At 39.7% G+C, this 13,262-nt stretch overlaps 1 non-coding gene across 1 annotated transcript; it reads left to right on the top strand.

Annotated features, from left to right (window-relative positions):
- Window positions 1–2,951: 2,951 nt before the first annotated feature.
- Window positions 2,952–3,025, top strand: trnam-cau. Its single transcript has one exon. It is a non-coding gene; the product is annotated as a tRNA-Met (tRNA).
- The last annotated feature ends 10,237 nt before the right edge of the window (window positions 3,026–13,262 follow it).

Below are 13,262 nucleotides of genomic sequence, written 5' to 3'. Positions count from 1 at the left end.
TCTGAAAACTATTTCAGTTGGATTCCAGCAGTCTTTTCTCTCTCTCTTTTTATTGTGCGTCAGTGCTCATTCAGGCGAGGAATGATGATCCTGAGGAATGGAATTTCCCTTCACTTTGTATCCAGTGACAGCATCAAACATTCCTTCAACCCAGACTGTCTTTAATGTACCTGGAGTCCTGTAGCTCAGTGGTTAGAGCACTCGCCTCGCAAGCGAGAGGATCTGGGATTGATTCCCGGGCCAGGGCGAAACATTGGGCAAGTTTCCTTACTCCACACACCTCTGTTTACCAACAGTGAGCAGGAACCCGGTTGTTAGTCAATTGGTGGATCGCTTTTCTGGGAGTAATAATCCCTTCAAAAAAATAATAATTTGGTCACTCAATCCAGGACTATTTGTGGGACACTGCTTTGCGCAATTGACTTTATTGATTTAAATTCACTTTTCAGTATATTCTGTGAAGCGCTTTGAGAAATCTCGAAGATATGATAATGCGCTATACAAATGCAAGGATTATTATTATTTATTATTATAACCTCATTTTACTCTGTTTTCTTTCTTTATTTCAGGGTGACTTTCCTTCACATGAAGAAAAATGATCAGAATACTGACTGACGTTTGACAAAATTACTCACAATTCGCAGACATTAGATTAAAGACGAACAATGAAAGAACAAAATCAAAGCATGTTCAATAAGGTATTTCCCCTGAAACAATCAAGTCAAATGCAAGCTGCTTGTAGATTCCTAACAGACACCAGCATTTTATATGTAAATCTACATTTCAGCTTTAGTTACAGTGAAGATATTCAGTCTTTGAGTCCAGATCTTGAATACAAAGAATAAAGATACTTACACAGATCTGAAACACTACAATGGCAATGGTAAGTTGATATTGATCTAAAAAACATTGAGATATAGCAGACTGTACCAGGAATATCATTACCACTGTACACTGAGAGCTGACATTATATACAGAATGAGATAGACGTAATTAGAAGCAGTGGCTGATATTTAGTGATAATAAATTTGACAAGAAATAATGAAACGTATTTGCTGCTGCTAATAATAATCCTTGTATTTGGTATAGTGCCTTATCAAGTCTTCTAGACGTCTCAGAGACCGTCACAGAATTAGACTGTGCATTTTGTGGGTGAAACGCAGCAGCCAATTGCGCACAGCAGCGTCCCACAAACAGTCGTGGATTGAGTGACCACATTCTTTTAAAGTATTATTATCCCCAGTGAAAGTGACCCATCAATCGACTAACTACAGGACTCCATAAATGTTGTCTGATCATTCCCTTTATCGCTCACAAAATATACACTCCACTTTACAGTATATTAATTGAAGCGCTTTGAGACGTCTCGAAGGCGGGATAAGGTGCTATGTCAAATGCAAGGATTATTATTATTATTTTACTATAGCACCTTTACTCTCAGACCTACCCGACAACCCAGATATGTTGCGGAAATTTTATTTTACTCCTTTGTCTTGGTGTATATGTGTGTTACAACCTCTGTTTTTCACAGACGCATTTGATTTTCCAATCTGTTATACGTTACACTTTTTTGAGCTATTCCCCCAGCTCAATGCAAATTTGCGCTAAATCATTTCTGCATTTGCCAAGGTTAAAATAAGGCTGTAAATGACATTTTAAGAGTGTCTAAATGAACCGTATGGAGTTCTAAGCAGATTGTCTTGAAGCTGGGGAGTACAGAATAAGATACAGTAAAAAAAATAAAAGGGAACATTCAATGAAATCCCAAACTTTCATATCTCCGTACAGATCCAAAGCTCTCTGATACTGTTTCCCAGAACACTTGACTTCTACTTGAGTTGGACTAGTGAGATACAGCTCGGAATAAAATAACTGCTGATTGCCAAACGACTCAGTCAGCAAAATCAGCCAATAGGGAGATGGTTATTAGATCAAGTTTCTGTCACAACCAAAATATCCTTCTGAACAGCTGATAGTAAGCTTCCTGTTACAGCGCATCAGAGAGAAGCGGTGGGTTTGTCTGCTGTGAGGTTACAGGGAGGAGGAAGGATTACTTACTTCAGGGAAAGAGATGTAGAATATTTAGTGGTTCAGCTAAAAGCTCCAGAATTCAAGTTGTCTGAAAATTGTCAGGAACCCGGTTGTTAGTCGATTGGCGGATTGCTTAATCAACAACAACACATTACACTTACACGGAGCCTTTCATGTCAGGAGGACGTCCCAAGGCGCTGGACAGTCAGAGATTTGGACCCGAGCTGGGGGTTGGGATCAGGAGGAATGGAGGGCAGGGAGGGTGGAGGGTAGGAGGGTGACAGAAGGCGCGCTCGAAGACTAGGGTCTTGAAATGGGCCTTGATTGAGGCCAGGGAGGGAGTGAGGTGAATGGACTGTGGGATGGATTTCCAAAGAGTGGGGACAGAACACCACAGTTAGTGAAAAAATATATCTCAGGCAGCATAACCACAATTAAAAATGTGAATGCAAAACATAATAACAAAGTAATAGGTAATAATGACTATAAAGGTGGAATTCATGTAACTTCAGCTCGTTCATGTAGACAAATTCATTTTTGCATAGAAAGATCAAGTGTATTTTGAAATCACCATTGATTTTTCTTTTTAAAAAAATTAAGCTACCCCCGTGTTACAAAGATGTTTAAAATTCAACATGTAATGACAAATGGGAACCCTGTCTGAATGTGGCAGTGTATTTCATTGGATTGTTACATTACCTTAAACATTATCAAGGGAGATATCAATACACTTATTAGTCTCTTACTCACTCATTGCCACTTCAAGTTATGCTTTGAAACTGCTGGTAAGAGGCAGTTTGGGAGCAGTCAGTTTCTCTAGCAATTCTCCTGATCACACACCATGAAGTTCAGTTCCAGTTACATTAGGAGTCAGTTTGGAAAGCTGTGAGCAATGTTCTTTATTCATAGTATCACAGTGGCGTCCTGTAGCTCAGTGGTTAGAGTACTTGCCTCATAAGCAAAAGGACCTGGGTTTGATGACCCGGCAGGGTGAAATGTTGGGCCAGTTTCCTTACTCCACACACACGCCTCTGTTTACTTAGCAGTAAGTAGGAACCCGGTTGTTAGCTGATTGGCGGATTGCTTTTCTGGGGGTAATAATCCCTTCCAAAAATAAATAAACAAACAAATAAATAAATACATAAGCAAATAAATAAATAAATAAATGAATAGATAAATAAAAATAAGAATTTGGCCACTCAATCCCTGGCTATTTGTGGGACGCTGCCGTGCGCAATTGGCTTCCGCATTTCGCCCACAAAATACACAATCAATTCACTTCACGGTAGATTCCATGAAGCGCTTGGAGGCGTCTTGAAGACGCTATATGAAAGTAGAAGAAATATTATTATGAGACAGCCCTGTGATTTCTACTCCAAATGTCTAAGGCTCAGGCTGCTTCTCAATAATAATTCCAAAGCTCGAAAGGCTGGTTAAGTGAGAGATGTTGATAAATGTGTACATTTTCCTTTATAATGTTAAACATTATAAATGTGGAGTCCTGTAGCTCAGTGGTTAGAGCACTCGCTTTGCAAGCGAGCCACCTGGGTTCAATTCCAGGCAGAGGGCGAAACCTTGGGCAAGTTTCCTTACTCCACACCTAATAATAGTCCCTCCAAAACAAAATAATAATAAATTGGTCATTTTCAATCCACGACTCTTTGTGGGACGCTGCTGTGTACAATTGGCTGCCGCGTTTCGCCCACAAATATATAGTCAATTCACTTTACAGTCTATTCTGTGAAGTGCTTTGAGACGTCGAGAATACGTGAAAAGCGCTATATCAACTGCAAAGATTATTGTACATTATTATTACATGAGAAACTAATGAAAATTTCACTTTGCCTTATAATCACGAATATAAATGCCATGAAATAGTTAAAAATGGTTGAGGATTTAAGCACGCATCTAACCTGGTGCTGCTCTTAACATGAGGTCATTAACCATTAAAGTATTAATTCAGTTGCAATGATTAATAAACTCGTCAAAGAAAGAGAAATGCCTGGGGGTGGGAGGGGGGCTGTCGAGACTTCACACATTATCTGTGCACTTCCACTCTCTTCTGTCAGAGAAGTATCTGTTCTTAACGATAATTATCAGCGATATTTTATTTCGTGTCCAAACCACAGTAAAAGTGTTATGATACGTGACTTTTGCTCAAAGAGTTTCCTGTCAAGTTTATCTTCACTGGGGAGGGGGGCGGGGGACAGAAAACAAAATGGGAGGATATTAATAATAATATTAATAATCCTTGCATTTGATATAGCACCTTGAGACGTCTCAAAGCGCTTCACAGAATATACTGTGAAGTGAATTGACTGTATATTTTGTGAGCAAAATAATCTTCTGCTTCAGAGACTATCTGATGACACGTTCCAGCCCGATCAACGGTAAAACCTGCTACTGAAGCACAGTAATATCGGTCGGTGAAATGGTTTTTCTTCTCATCTCACACCTCAGAGATCTGGAGGTGAACCTTGAGCATCCCTTGTATCTTTAAATCAGTTAAGTGTCTCTCACTGTTTGGTGATTTTGTGGTTGGTGCTCTGTTTCTCTCGAGTGGAGACAGTCATGAAAATGTGACCACCTTTTCCCAATGCCCTTAGGATTAAACAAGGCCGTGTGTGTTTTCCTTCTCTGCATTTCCCAGCTCCCTCTGTAGGCAGCAAAAGACTAACGAGAAAGGAATCAGCTGACCTGTGAATCAATCTACAGGAAGATTCCCCACAGTTTTCTCATCAATTTTGAGCATCGTGTGTCATCTGAAATTGTAAACTGCAAACATACAGCTCAGCACGTGGGCAGGCTTTACAAACCCACGTTAAGCAAAACTGTGCGATGGTGTATTTTGATCTTGTCTCTAAGAAGGGAGGACAATGGTCTGTCTGTGTGTGTCTCAAATGAATGTTTTATTACTAAATGAAGGTTGTTAACCCTCTGTGTGGTATGTTCAGCAGCACATATGCCCTACTTAAAGCCAAAGCAATTGTTGAAATACTTTCTTCTATTATATTACACTTATTGCGCTCACACTCTCACTAGCCACAGCTTTCAAAACACTTGGGATAAACAAATGATAAATTCTCCATTGAATTCTACCATTTTGCCACTGAACACTGACACTTGCAACATCATCAGAGCAAACTCAAAGTGTATTAAATCCTGTAATTAAACATATAATAATAATCTTTGAGGCGTCTCGAAGACGTGATCAGGCGCTACATTAAATGCAAGGATTATTATTACATTAATTATAATTATGCATTTTTGTCCAAATTAGAGCATGAATCGTATATTGTGTAAATGTGTGTTACATGGCATGACCCTTTCACCTCTGATCTCTGATGTGGGTTTATAAGAGTCACAAACCAAATGCACCAATGTTTCCTCCATCTGACAGGCCTCAGAGTCCTATGTGAATGTGTTTAGCAGGTTTCACCCCATTGGTTAATGACTGTAAACCCACAGCACAAAACTGATCTTAATGAGCGGTAATGGGCATTAAATTGTCTTCTCTTTCAAGCAGGTCATAAAGGCGGCTGATGGAAATGGAAAGGCCATTCTAGTATATTAAGGAATGTTTCTTACTTTGAGGTAAATGAACAGTGTTGAGGAAGTTTTATTTTGTCTCTTATCTGTTGGTGTTGTTGTTGTTGGGAACACAAACCTCCCTCCGCTCCACCATCGCCGGCTGCTGTTTCAGCCACTCCGCCCTGAAGCTATGGAACTCTCTCCTCCATTCCCTCTGCCTTGCCCCCTCCTTCCCCTCTTTTAGATCATGGCTGAAGACCTTCCTCTTCCACCGTGCTGACGGTCACCTCCTCCCTCACTCCCAGCTCCGTGTCAGGCTCCCCCCACTGTTAAGCCCTTTGAGACACTGTCCTGTGTGAAGTGCAATGTATAAATACAAGTTGTTGTTGTTGTGGCGGTGTTGTTGTTGTTTGCCTGATGTTAGAGTTTGTGATTCTCACTGTAGGTACAAAGAGACCAATATTCTCTCCTGAACTGATATCCTTCGTGACAACAGCCTCATTTCACTCAAACATTAAATAAAATTTGCTGTGGAGAAAAAAATCTGCCAGGAATGATTGAAATAGGAAACACACCAATGAATATGGTTTAGTGTAGCTCCTCCACAATGAACTGTGGTGCTCCACAGGCCTTCACACAAGAGCAACACTGAATCCAATAGCAGAACCAGCCCTGAAACATGTGGAGAGAGAATGTAGAACTGATGAATCCGAGATGCGTATACACGATTCTCTGTGGATCATATAAACCAAAGCCCTTTCACTGAAGCAGAAAATAACTATTTCTATATCAATACAATTCTACTGATATATTGTCCCTTTGTTCCCATTCTCTGAAACTGTCTCCCTCAATATCACCGCCTCTCTCCTTCCCTCCCTGCATCCCTGCTTTCAATACTTTATCTCTTGATTGCATCTTCAGCCACCTTCTTCCTACCCTCTCTATCTCCTCCCTTGCTCAGACTCCCGCCCAATTCCTGCAAAGTACTTTGAAATGTTTTTCTACCCGAAAATGCAACATAAGTGCAAGTTGTAATAAAATATACAGTCACTACACTTTAAGGTATATCCTGTGAAGCGATTTGAGTGGTCTCGAAGACGTGATAAGGCGCTGTATCATACACAAGGATTATTATACAAATGTAATTTTGTTATTGTTGTTCTAATAGGATGATGGGCATAGGAAGTTTAACAATACCGAAGGAGACTATTCAAATCTTTGTGTCTGTCTGTTGCTCGCTCCCCCATTATAACTGTCTACCCTTTCTTATCATTTGTCTGAAAATATATTGAGCTATTGAGCTGGGCTACTGTAGCCTCAGTATTCCAAATACCATTTTTACTTTAAGTATAATCCTATTATTTAGTCTAAAGCTCTAGTTAAATAGAGCGATTAGGGCTACCCAATGTACATTTGCACTGCTTCCACTGGGTAAAGGATTGGACCCGATTTTGGTTCATTTAGAATTTGCTGATGGTTTCTGTGAGCCTTGGATGACTGGTGTACTCAGCACTATTGTATTGTAATCAATAATTGCATTTAGTGCTGACATGCATTTTGTTCCATGCAGCAATCGCTGACAATCAAATCTGCGGAAATTAATCCATTTCCATTGGCTTGGTACAGATGTTAGCACTAAAAAATAATCCGAAGTGCAATCATCGTAGGCCTATTTCACATGATTTTACTCTCACAATTCTGAAATTTTATCCACGTCTTCGTTAGTGAATTAACCGTCAGATTTTCAAAAGTAAGTTGCTCCTGTTTGAAGATGATTATTGGTGTTGTAGACAGGAAAGCACTTAACCTTGTCTTCAGAAATGGTCATTTTATCTTTACATCGGTAACTCAATATGCATGCACTATCTGAAAGCCCTGAAGTATCCCAGCTTGCATTAAAAACAGGTACTATGGAACTCTAAGGATAATTTAACTGTAATTAATCATTTCTTTTTTTATTTAAAAAAAACTCCCGACACATTTTCACCTTTAAAGATTTAGCAAATAAATATAAAAATTTGCTCATGTTCTAATTGTATTTTATTTACTCAAAGTATGTTTTTCTCATACATTAATAGACCTTTTCAGTAGCTTTTAAATAATATTCAGTTGAGGTCACAGTGCTGACTGGATTTAGTTAAGAAACATAGCAATGAGCAAGGATTCACTGGTATTAATAATAATCCTTGCATTTGATGTAGTGCCTTATCGTGTCTTCGAGATGTCTCAAAGCGCTTCACAGGACACACTGTAAAGTGAATTGACATATATTTTGTGGGCGAGAATATACTTTCATTCTGTGAATGTCCTTTGTGATTTGTTGTCCACCCCCTCTCTGCCCCACTTGATTTTCTTGGGTGATTTAGAGATCTCTTCTCCTTTTCAAGGTAATCCACTGGTAGGTGGTTCATTCCCATTGGGAGGATTTGCTTGTGAAAGAACACACACACAGGTAGACTTCAGCTTAGCAAGAAATCCTATGCTATCCTACACTGACATTTTTAGTGTCTAATATATTTCACCCAGTTGGGGCAGCCATTGTGACATTATCATCCGATGACAAAAGGCTTCAAATGATTTATTCAAAGCAGTTTGAAAACTACTATTATTGTGTCGATGAAATTTTAAAAATGAATCATTGCTGTGAGCTAGACGTTGAAAGGCTACTGTGTAATTTAAACATAACTTATTTGGAGCCTTGGAATTTTTTCTTTAACACATATTAAATGCTAATATCTACTCAGCGAACGTTGAATAGAATTATGATTCATTTTCAGGATTCATTTATTGCTATTATCGTGAACAGTGCTGGTATAAATGTTCTATTTATTAAAAATGGTCGGTTAGAAAGAAGATGCAGCATTAAAAAAAATAACGAGGGCGATTTTCCGACTGTTAGGAATTAAAATGCACTAGATAGTTAGGTGGCACCATTTACTGCCAGATGGGAATGTGGAACATATAATCTTAATTTATCATCACTAGCAGGTTAAGGCACCCAATCATTGTCAAGCTTCAATAATCAGTATTAAGTATTAAAACAAGCAGAAATTAGACACTTGACTCCTATATATTCACTTGTAGAAATTACACTGTCAGGAACTCGTTGAAAAACCTTAACGTTGTCCTCACGAGGTGGAAGGGACTCTCGCCTTTCCAGAAATCAGCAATATTCCAAACTTACTTCAAGACCCTTATTTTCTCCCGCAACCCCCACTCCCCTCCCCACCACCCATACAATAAGATGGAGGTGGGAGAAGGTAGTAATAATAATTCTTGCATTTGATACAGCGCCTTATTACGTCTTCGAGACGTCTCAAAACGCTTCACAGAATATACTGTAAAGTGAATTGCCTGTATATTGTGTGACGAAACTCAGCAGCCGATTGTTCCCTCTATGATAGAGATACCACTCTACAAAATGCTGAAGTTGTTTGATATCTGTATGGAGCAAGAATGAAGGTTGTCTTCAAAGATAAACCTCACAGAGATTAGAAGTTATGAGATGAAGGTTGTGGTGAAAGATAACATTTATTGACAGATCACGTATGGCAAGCAAGGGATTAGATGGAATAGGACAACTGGAAAGGAAAGCTATAACCAAAGAGTGGAAAATACTTCCAACATCCCTCGCTACAGGTAAGGCAGATAGTTCACATCCAACTTCCCGACATCTCACTGTCCAGACCAGTTTGAGAAGAATGATCTTCTCTTTGATCTGGATCATAGACTTTTACGCTGATGACATGTTGACCCAAGACTTTGAAGGAGATTCTAGAATTCAGACAACTGGCTGCGAAATCTAACACCAATTTGTGAGCGAATGTTAGAAAACTGGAAACCAGGCAAGAGCAGAAATGTGTTTTGAAAATCAGGATAAAAAAGGAGACAAATTTACCTTTACCTCCTTACGTTCCACTCTCTGATTAAGTGAGAAATTGTCTGACTGTCTGTATTCATCTCATGTAACATGATACCCAAGTTCAAAGGATATTAATACAATACTCATTCACTATTACGTTCTGGAAAAACTATGTCAAAACCTCTCAGGTTTATGCTTGAGTAACACATCCACATGATCTAATAGAATGCGGAACGGGCTCGAGGGACTGAAATGGCCTACTCCTGTTCCTATGTTCCTAAATTCCACGTGCTGCTCATCAGGAATCAACAGGCGCAATGATAATAATGGATTTAAAATTTATCTCTATCTAATCTCTTTGTTTCCCTACATGATATGTATTTGTTCTACACATGACATACACTTAGCAGGATTCAACGGTAATCCGCTGATCCGATCTTACGGAGATCTACATATGAAGAGTCCGGCATCATTTTGTTTGGCAGGGCATTAAATTTAGACAATGATTGTTGAAATAGCAATTAATTGTAATTACACTGTACTTTGAGAACGAAGAACATTTTGTCTAATCCCAAGAACCATCTGTCAAGATTATTTTGGTCACTCTTTTACTTTCCCTTCCTGCTGGTGTCTGCTCTGATATTCTTTTTTTTTTCCCGTGCTGTATTTTCGTTCTGTTCTTTCTTTCTTTGCCTGTTTTTATTCCTTCCTGTCGCAACGATTCTCTCTTTTCAGCTGTGGCTTTTGATATATATATATATATAATTCTTTCATTCTCTCGTTCCCCATCACTTGTTCGTTCTTTTCTTTTAATGTCTGAAAACACGTCACTGAAAAAAAACAATGGCCCCAAAGATTGTCAGAGAAAATATGTAACTTTATAAACAAATGTTTCAAGACAAAAGAATAACAACAACAAGTTACATTTACACAGAGCTTTTCACATCAGGAGGACATCCCAAGGCGCTGGACAATCAGGATTTGGACTCAAGCTGGGGATTGGGATCAGGAGGGTGGAGGGCAGGGAGGGTCGGGGTTAGGAGGATGGCCGAAGGCGCGGTCGAAGAAGAAGGGCTTGAGAAGGGCCTTGAAGGAAGGGAGGGAGGGAGCGAGGTGAAGGAACTGTGTGATAGATTTCCAAATCGTGGGGGCAGAGATGCTGAAGGCCTGACCGCTGATGGTGGGTTGGGCAGGGTGGGGTATGTGGAGCAGGCTGGAGCCCACTGAGCCATGCTACAAATTGGTTATCCTAAAGGAATTCTTGCCCACATGGAATATTGTGCACAATGGGAATACTTAGAGCCCAAACAAATTGGCACTTGGTTTAAAGTGATTAACATTGCCTTTTTTTTAAAAAATTGTTTATTATGAGCAGATCTCAGTAAGTTAAGTTTCTACTTTAGCTTGATCCTTACATCTTCAGTAACACCTTGTCAGATGTTAAGCGGCAAGACATTTATTATGACCTAATTTCTGGTATTTGTTAATGCGATTCCTCAATAAGGAATTCGAGTTGTGCAATTGGGAGGTCCTTCTAGTCACCCAAAGAATGTTACACTGACTAGTGGGACCACTCGCTGCTCTAACTCGATCTACTTCACTAGAGATTTCTTGTGGGTTGAGCGGAGTTTAATGGGATTTCTCCTGAAGAAATTAGCCCAGCTCCATACTCTGTTCTCTTATTGGTAACTGAAGCATCGTCTGAGCTTCGTATGTGTATCTCGTCTAGAAAAATATCCATCTTTAAAAGCTGTTTTAGGATCTACTATTGCATTTAGGGGAAAAGGTGTTTTCGCTTCCCAGGCATTCATTATAAAATTCAATTTGTCCTGAACTTACAATTATTTATGAGTTTCTGTGGCTCTTCCCCTTCACTGAAACATGTGCAAAATTATACTTAGTCTCTCTGGATGTTTGGTTGGGGACTGAAAACTAAGAGCGAAGAAGTCCAGTTTCTTGGCAGTTTATAATTATTCATCAATTCACCATTTCTAGGGTTGTCCATTTAATGAAGCTTCTCTTGCAAGTTTCTACTTCTATCAGGTAATTAAGGACCGAGTTATTGCAGATTGCTACAGTGGATAATATTGCTTTACAAAGCTTCTTTGTAGCTGTGCGATGACTAATCTATGTATGATTTGCCATTAGCACAAACACCCACACTGCTCTTCAAAGTAGTTTATAATAATAATGTGGAGTCCTGTAGTTTAGTGGTTAGAGCACTCGCCTCGCAAGCGAGAGGACCTGGATTCGTGTGACGTGTGAAACGTTGGACAAGTTTCCTTACTTTACACACCTCTGTTTACCAGCAGGAGGTAGGAATCAGGTTGTTAGTCGACTGGCGGATCGCTTTTCCGGGGAGTAATAAACCCTTCAAAATATATATAAATTAAAATAAATAATAATTTGGTCACTCAATCCACGACTGTTTGTGGGACGCTGCTGCGTTTCACCCACAAAATATACAGTCAATTCACTTACAGTATATTGTGTGAAGCACTTTGAGACGTCTAGAAGATAAGGCTCTATAACAAATGCAAGGATTATTATTATTATTATAATACCAAGGTTCACATTTAAATCAAGTTTTTAAAATCTCACAAATCTGCAAGAAACTAAAGTGACATGTTTGACAGCACTTGAGGAACCTTGATCTACTCTATTATTTGAACTTATAACCTAATTTAGTTGATTGATTAATTTATTAAGAGTATCCAATTATGAGATTTGATGGCATCGTTCAGCATTACTGTTCCAGTGTGATTGGGAGTGAGTTTTCAGGTATGAACGTTAAGTCCCTTTAACAGAAGAGTTGGTCATGCGAATTCCCCTGTTTAAACCGCAGCAGGAATGTGGAAGATTCTGTCCTGTGCTATTGTGGTACCTGCCATTTAGGAATTTAAGCCATCAAATCAGAGCTCAGAGCAATAATCACAGTTTATCACCTTAACAAGTTTTTGACCAGAAGAGACAAGCAGCTGGTGATCGAAACTTGTTGACCAGCAACTTGAGAGCTGTAAGCTTTCAAACCCATACAATAGAGCCAGTTCATGGACATGGAAGGGTCCTGCACTGTGTGGGCTAAAGCAGCCAGGAAACCGGTAGCTTTCAACTTAGACCTCCCTCCCCCCACTATTCCAAACATCAGGAGCCAAGCTTGGGAGGACATAACCAGCTGGATGATTACCATCCCCCACAAACTCAATGAACTTGGATGAGCCACCTTCCACTAGCCAGCAGGACAAGCCAGAGATCCCGTCTACATGGTAAGGAATGATCACTTTGCCTTTGCCTTTCTCTCTCCTCTATTATACACACTTCTCACTTGGCACAGAGACCACAGTGAATTCAGACGATGGGGATTGAATTACAACTGTTGTGTGTGTGTATATATTTTGGAAAATGACAAGCTATCCTAAGGCAAACAATGTATTTACTCCTGTCATTTTTTGCATGAAGTTTCGCATCTTGATAAGTGGCATTGTGGAATATTGTAGAATTTTACAGCACAGAAGGAGGCCATTCGGCCCATCGGGCCTGCGCCAGTTCTTTGAAAGAACCACCAACTAGTCCCACTCCCCCGCTCTAACCCCAACTAGTCCCACTCCATTGCTCTTACTCCATGGCCCTGCACATTTTTCCTTTTCAAATATCTATCCATTTGGAGTCCTGGCTATACTGTAGTTCATCTGCCAATGTCCCCTTAACACCACCAAAGAAAGTCAATGTATATTTGTGACCTTCACATACATGGTAGGTTTAGCCACAGAGAAGTTGGCTTGTGTGCTCACCTGCTAACAGCAGCTCTAGGTATCAATGTCAGAGCAGATGTGTGCAG

Source organism: Callorhinchus milii, unplaced genomic scaffold (genome assembly GCF_018977255.1).
Source record: "Callorhinchus milii isolate IMCB2004 unplaced genomic scaffold, IMCB_Cmil_1.0 Scaffold6, whole genome shotgun sequence".
Lineage (NCBI taxonomy): Eukaryota > Metazoa > Chordata > Chondrichthyes > Chimaeriformes > Callorhinchidae > Callorhinchus > Callorhinchus milii.
The sequence above is the reverse complement of the archived record's forward strand: the minus strand, read 5'-3'. Positions and strand labels throughout refer to the sequence as shown.